This window comes from Schistocerca americana, chromosome X (genome assembly GCF_021461395.2).
Source record: "Schistocerca americana isolate TAMUIC-IGC-003095 chromosome X, iqSchAmer2.1, whole genome shotgun sequence".
Classification (NCBI taxonomy): domain Eukaryota; kingdom Metazoa; phylum Arthropoda; class Insecta; order Orthoptera; family Acrididae; genus Schistocerca; species Schistocerca americana.
The window spans coordinates 213,491,234-213,499,625 of NC_060130.1; positions in this window are offsets into that span (position 1 = coordinate 213,491,234).

Sequence of the window (8,392 nt, forward strand, 5' to 3'; positions counted from 1 at the left end):
ACATCCCAACTCGGATGATACAATTACTGAAAGGTTCAAAGAATACATGAGTTTAATTTCAAAAACATACCCGACTCATACAATTATAGTTACTGGTGTCTTTAATTTACCCTCGATATGTTGGCGAAAATACATGTTCAGACCATGAGGTACGCATAAAACATCATCCGAAATTGTGCCAAACGCATTCTCTGAAAATTATTCCGAAAAGTTAGTTCATGAGTCCACACGAATAGTAAGCGGTTGTGAAAACACACTTGACCTCTTAACAACAAACAATCCTGAGCTAATAACGAGCCTCAAAACGGATACAGGAATTAGTGAACACAGGGTTGTTTTAGCGAGATTGAATATTGTAACCCCAAATTCTCCAAGAATAAACGAAAAATACACCTATTCAAAAAGGCAGATAAAAATTTACTTGACGCCTCCCTGAGACACAATGTCCACTCCTTCCAAATTAATAATTTAGATGTAGACCAGATGTGGCCTGAATTCAGAGAAATAGTATCGACAGCAGTTGAGAGATTCATACCAAATAAATTAACAAACGACGGAGCTGATCCCCCCTGGTACACAAATCGTGTGAGAACAATTTTGCAGAAATAACGAAAAAAGCATGCCAAATTTAAACGAACGCAAAATCTCCAAGGTTGGTGATCTCTTACAGAAGCTCGTAATTTAGCGGGGACATCAATACGAGATGCCTAAAATAATTTTTACAACAAAACTTTATCTAGAAACCTGGCAGAAAATCCAAAGCGATTCTGGTCGTATGTAAAGTATTCTAGCCGCAAGACACAGTCATAGTCTTTTTTGCGTGACAGCAACGGAAATACTATCGACGACTGTGCTGTGAAAGCAGAGTTCCTAAACACAGCCTTTCAAAAATCCTTCACAAAAGAAGACGAAGTAAATATTCCAGAATTCGAATCAAGAAAAGCTACCAACATGAATAACTTATAAGCAGATATCCTCGGAGTAGTGAAGCTACTTAAATCACTTGATAAAAACAAGACTTCTCACCCAGGCCGTATACCAGTTACGTTCCTTTCACAGATTGCTGGTGCAATAGCTCCTACTTGACAATCATATACAACGTCACGCTTTCGTATGAATCAGCTAAACAACGATTGGGATTCACGATATCCAGTTTTATGGCGCTATACGATACGCTCGTTGATTCAAAAAAAGCGTATGGGCCCTGAAGACGGCTAAATTAATTGCCGGAACTGGTTGCGTTCGAAATAAAGTAAAATATCTTAAAGTGTACGGCTGTTGGTAAAGTTTATTGTATTGAAAAAATGAATGGATGTAGGTACGTACTTGTTACGCGTCACAGTCGTATCTAGATGTATCAGTGGTCCCATATCTTTACAACTGCACACGCCCCACACCATTACAGTCTCCACCAGCTTCAACAGTCCTCTGCTGACATGCAGAGTCCATGGAGTCATAAGGCTGTCTCCATACCTGTACACATCCATCCGCTCAATACAATTTGAAACGAGACTCTTCCGACCAGACAACATGTTTCCAGTCATCGACAGTCCAGCCAATTTCGATGTTGACGGGCACAGGCGAGGCGTAAAGCTTTGTGTCGTGCAGTCATCAACCTTCGGCTCCAAAAGCCCATATCGATGATGATTCGTTGAATGGTTCACACGCTGACACTTGTTGATGTCCCAGCATTGAAATCTGCAGCAATTTGCGGAACAGTTGCACTTCCGTCACATTGAACGATTCTCTTCAGTCGTCGTTGGTCCCGTTCTTGCAGGATCTTTTTCCGGCCGCAGCGATGTCGGAGATTTGACGTTTCTCCGGATTCCTGATATTCACGGTACGCTCATGAAATGGTCGTACGAGAAAATCCCCATTTCATCGCTACCTCGGAGCTGACGTGTCCCATAGCTCGTGCGCCGACTATAACACCATGTTCAAACTCACTTATATGTATTTTAACAACCTGCAATTGTAACAGCAGTAACCGACCTAACAACTGAGGCCAGACACTTTTTGACTTACGTAGGCGTTGCTGATCGCAGCGACGTATTCTGCCTATTTACATACCTCTGTATTTGAATACCCATGTATACTAGTTTCTTTGGCGCTTCAGTGTACTTCCAGTCGCAAACTAACAAAAATACAGAAATTTTATATTTTTATTCGTTCCACTAAGTTGAACACCTGGTACATTTTCAGTAAGCTGGAGCAATACAGTTGATCTAATTCTCTCGGGACTCACAAGAAACCATAGAAGATCTCAGGAATTGCCAAAAATGAAATTAATTGACCCTTCTTTCAATTTTTAGCACTGTAATAAGATCCAGAAAATAACTTCTGGTACAGATTATTGCCTTTGTAGTACGTATTTTAAAAGAAAAAACGTGCCCTTTCCACAGTCATTAGATTTATATTTATTTCTAAGGCATTACCAACGTCCAAGCAAAGGCCACTAGTATATGAGGGGTGTAGGCGTCATGGGGGGGGGGGGGGGGGGAGGTGAAGATGTGCCAACTGATTGTGGAAAAATGTTATCAACTGGTTCAAATGGCTCTGAGCACTATGGGACTCAACTGCTGTGGTCATAAGTCCCCTAGAACTTAGAATTACTTAAACCTAACTAACCTAAGGACAGCGCACACATCCATGCCCGAGCCAGGATTCGAACCTGCGACCGTAGCGGTCGTGCGGTTCCAGACTGTAGCGCCTTTAACCGCTCGGCCACTCCGGCCGGCAATGTTATCGAACTGCCTCTCCTAACAATGGTGGCATCATGTTCTTCATCCATGATTCTAGACTATTAAAGGTTCGACGACAAACTTTTAAGAGAATTTTAGTTTTATTTATTTGTTTGTACATTACCATAAAATACATCTGTCGCTTTCTTTATATTATTAGTATCATCGCAAAAATCTGTGCATCTCAGGAAAGTATACACTACTCTTGCTTAAATAATTTAAAAATGTGAAAAGCCTGCAATAAAAAGAACTGAGTCGATAAATTACAGAAATTGTGTTCAAGGACAAATAATGAAGTATTGCTCTACTCTCACATGCTGTGCAAGTCACTTGAACATGTCCTCAAAAATATTCGTTTCATCTGTACTAAATCTGAGATTTCAGCTAGCATCATGCGCTGACTCGTTTATATAAATATACACTCCTGGAAATGGAAAAAAGAACACATTGACACCGGTGTGTCAGACCCACCATACTTGCTCCGGACACTGCGAGAGGGCTGTACAAGCAATGATCACACGCACGGCACAGCGGACACACCAGGAACCGCGGTGTTGGCCGTCAAATGGCGCTAGCTGCGCAGCATTTGTGCACCGCCGCCGTCAGTGTCAGCCAGTTTGCCGTGGCATACGGAGCTCCATCGCAGTCTTTAACACTGGTAGCATGCCGCGACAGCGTGGACGTGAACCGTATGTGCAGTTGACGGACTTTGAGTGAGGGCGTATAGTGGGCATGCGGGAGGCCGGGTGGACGTACCGCCGAATTGCTCAACACGTGGGGCGTGAGGTCTCCACAGTACATCGATGTTGTCGCCAGTGGTCGGCGGAAGGTGCACGTGCCCGTCGACCTGGGACCAGACCGCAGCGACGCACGGATGCACGCCAAGACCGTAGGATCCTACGCAGTGCCGTAGGGGACCGCACCGCCACTTCCCAGCAAATTAGGGACACTGTTGCTCCTGGGGTATCGGCGAGGACCATTCGCAACCGTCTCCATGAAGCTGGGCTACGGTCCCGCACACCGTTAGGCCGTCTTCCACTCACGCCCCAACATCGTGCAGCCCGCCTCCAGTGGTGTCGCGACAGGCGTGAATGGAGGGACGAATGGAGACGTGTCGTCTTCAGCGATGAGAGTCGCTTCTGCCTTGGTGCCAATGATGGTCGTATGCGTGTTTGGCGCCGTGCAGGTGAGCGCCACAATCAGGACTGCATACGACCAAGGCACACAGGGCCAACACCCGGCATCATGGTGTGGGGAGCGATCTCCTACACTGGCCGTACACCACTGGTGATCGTCGAGGGGACACAGAATAGTGCATGGTACATCCAAACCGTCATCGAACCCATCGTTCTACCATTCCTAGACCGGCAAGGGAACTTGCTGTTCCAGCAGGACAATGCACGTCCGCATGTATCCCGTGCCACCCAACGTGCTCTAGAAGGTGTAAGTCAACTACCCTGGCCAGCAAGATCTCCGGATCTGTCCCCCATTGAGCATGTTTGGGACTGGATGAAGCGTCGTCTCACGCGGTCTGCACGTCCAGCATGAACGCTGGTCCAACTGAGGCGCCAGGTGGAAATGGCATGGCAAGCCGTTCCACAGGACTACATCCAGCATCTCTACGATCGTCTCCATGGGAGGATAGCAGCCTGCATTGCTGCGAAAGGTGGATATACACTGTATTAGTGCCGACATTGTGCATGCTCTGTTGCCTGTGTCTATGTGCCTGTGGTTCTGTCAGTGTGATCATGTGATGTATCTGACCCCAGGAATGTGTCAATAAAGTTTGCCCTTCCTGGGACAATGAATTCACGGTGTTCTTATTTCAATTTCCAGGAGTGTATGTATCCTTCACCCATCGCTGAAGAGCACAGTTATGCCTGCGCATGTAGATGACTGCCTGTCCAAGTCAATGCATCGTGTTCTGTCTGTCAAGAGATGTTTTATGCGTTCTTGTTCGTATCTTGTACGAATGAAACTTCCTTTGCAGGTATTTGTGCGATAGTGACTCAAAAGCTTTTCCGAAGTCAAAAAACAATTAGTGCAGCTGATTCACAGTATCCATTACTTTTCGGCTATCATATGCGAAGATGACAGATGGTTATCGTATGACTTGTGTTCTGGGTAGTCCATAATCGTTGCTCTGGTCACCTTTCTAAGGTGGATTATTATTATACTAGAGTTCTGTTGCAGATAATGGTGAACAGTTAAGGGTGCTAGTTACGTGGCTCAGTTCTTCAGCTCTATTTGCAGACGTCTGTGACCTATGTTCTTCTAAAATCACTATGAACAGTTCATATTTGGTGAGGTCAGTGGAACTGGAGCAGACAGATTGTAAGTGTTTCAGTTATGTGAGGTGTCTGAGCTGTCATAAAAAAAACTAGACACGTATATTGGAGAATTCTAAACTTTAGTGAAACTTTACTGCATGAAAGAACTTACACATCGGACTTCCCTGACACATAGGATTAGTACGCTGCCACACAATTTACTAGTAATCGAAAATGTTCAAATGTGTGCGAAATCTTATGAGACTTAACTGCTAAGGTCATCAGTCCCTAAGCTTACACACTACTTAACCTAAATTATCCTAAGGACAAACACACACACCCATGCCCCAGGGAGGACTCGAACCTCCGCCGGGACCAGCCGCACAGTCCATGACTACAAGTAATCAATCATGCACTTCTTACTGAGAAATTACTCTTAAATAAGTTTACATACGCAGTCGACAAGCTGACATTCGGAACGACAAATCAGTAACCGATAAAGATTACTAATACTCACTACTGCCTAGCTCATTTGCATATGACAAGCAACAAAAAATTATCATTAAAGCTATGTCACTGCAATGTGGCATAGAATGTTACATACAGAATATAGAATTTAGTAAGATTAACCATTCATGAATCTTAAACAGTTAACTGGAACAACAATATTAATTCATATAACTTTTCAGCTGTGAAACAGCTAATTTTTTTACAATAACCAAGATAAGGGAAAAGTACGTGCTGCAGCATTGGACGAATGCTGTAGTAATTTTAGCCAGTAGAAGTTAATTTCACGTAGACGTCAATGTATTGAAGCTGCTTGTGACTAAAAGAGAATGCAGTTACAGTATAGTTCTTACTAAGGCCATTTTATACAACAGTTAAAGCAATCGCGGTTGTTTTCCGTATTTCGTTGTCGCGTCGTCCTTCTACATCACTGTTTCAAATTGGCTCCAGAGACATCTACCCGTTTAGTTCTTCATCCTCCTCAGCAAATCCATCATTCACACTGAGTTTTTTGCATAACAGACATCTCTCATACAATCTTCCTTCGCGTGACCCAGATCGTAACCTCTGTTCAAGCCAACGACCCTACATTGAGTCTTTCTCGCTACTCATATTCGCAACTGCCCTACACTTAGAAGATGCAACAGATCTAGTAAAGAGACTACCTACACTACGCTTGTCCGTCCTCTTTTCGAGTACTGCTGCACGATGCGGAATCCTTACCAGATGGGATTGACGGAGTACATCGAGAAAGTTCAAAGAAGAGCAGCACGTTTTGTATTGTCGAGAAATAGGGATAAGAGTCTCACGGACATGATACAGGATTTGGGGTATACATCATTAAAACAAAGGCGTTTCTCATTACGGTGGGATTTTCTTACGAAATTTCAATCGCTAACCTTCTTCTCCGAATACCAATAAACGTTGTTGATGCCGAGCTACATAGGGAGAAACGATCATCATAATAAAATTAGCGAAATCAGAGCTCGCATGGAAAGATATAGGTGTTCATTTATTCTGCACGCCGTTCGAGAGTGAAATAACAGAGAATTACTGTGAAGGTGGTTCGATGAACCCTCTGCCAGGCACTTGAGTGTGATTAGCAGAGTATCCATGTAAATGTAGATGTACATAATCTTTAGTCTACAAACATATTTTGTCCATTTTACAATTATCAAATATAACTCTGTTTCTCTTTCAAATTACAGTTACAATTCCATTTTAAAACACAAACCGATTACGAAAAGAAAAGAAATTTTTCTTTTCAAATCTAGATGTGGAGGAGTGAGGAGCTGTGCAGTTACAAGTTCACTTACAAATGCTGTACAGAACTTAACATAAATTTGGAGACTCCGAGAATCCTCGTTGGGTACTGGATACTCATGCCACACGAAAAAAGTGACTACTTGAGTTCCACACAGGCTGGGTAGTCTGACTACCTACATTCTTCGAGAGATTGTCTCTTGCGAATTGGACTTCTTCATTTCTTATTTTCTTCAAGAGAATGTACGCTATCGCGTTTCTTTACGTTAACTTTTATGAATTTCGATTCGCTGTTAGCTACTTTGTACCTATTTTTTATTATTTAATGTACCACAGACTTTGATGTTGGGGAACACCCTGAAATTCGTTAAGCGATGTCAAATAAAGTGATTGCCCCACCAATACTTTACCGTAACTATTACATGATGAAGAAAATAATCTTAGTATTTTATCCATCCTCGGTAACTGTAATTATATGTAACGATATAATAACTGGTTGCTTATTATTATATAACGAAATAATAACCAAGCAGTTATTATTTCGTTATAAACAGGATAATCGCTTTTGACATCTTCGGAGATTTCATGTATTATGTCTTTCAGTTGACATCTGTTCACCTATAACTCAGTCCATGCATACTATGCAGCCTGCGTAGTGTATTAAGAAACTTCCTAATATTATTCGTATACCTTGTGACATTTCGGACATAATTAATATTCTGGTAGTGACACAGGGAGGGGGCTTCAGGGATCAATAAAATATTCCGTAAACAGCAAACACTCGGGAAAACAAAACAATTCACACGAAAACTGAATATGTTGTTGCCTCCGTAGTGCTGACAGCATTACGCAAGCGAGACTAGGAACCCCGTGCCTACAACACACCGTTCATCTCTTCAGTCGGCGTTTGCGAGGATGGCAACGTGTACACTAGACTGCAGATGTGTGGATGACTGTTCTACGAGGGCTATTCTGAAATTAATTTCCGATCGGTTGCGGAATGGAAACTACTGTGAAAACAAAAGATCTTTTATTTGCGACAGTTAAAAGCACCTTCTAGCTACTTCTCTACATAGTCGCCTCTCCGACTTAGACGTTTGTCATAGCGTTGTACTAGCTTTCCAGTACCCTCGTCAGCCGCTTGTACTTTCCGCCTATTCTCTAGGCTGGTCTACAGCTCGTTGTCTGTGCCAGAATGTTGTCTTCGTAGCCAGCAGTTCATGTGAGTAGTGATGGAACCCAGGGGGGGGGGGGTGGGGGGGGGAGAAATTACGGGCTATATTGCGGGAGATCAAACACTTCCCTTCGAAAACGTTGCATGAGCATCTTCATTACCCTGGCAGGGTGCAACAGAGAATTGTCATGAAGGAGAAAATGCATGACAGTTATGAGGGCTGCATGAAATCAGGCGAAATCTCTCATCAGGCCCTCACACATGCTGGGACAAATAAAAGTAGCCTAGATAACAGAGTACCGGGGTATAAAGAAACACAGCAGACAAAAGGAAATACAGAACTAAGCTAACTATAGCAAATGTTGAAAGTGACCTCTATTCATCTCTTGGTACTTTTCAGCCCTGGCCAGCAAGATGGTGAAGGCGGATCGAAGCTA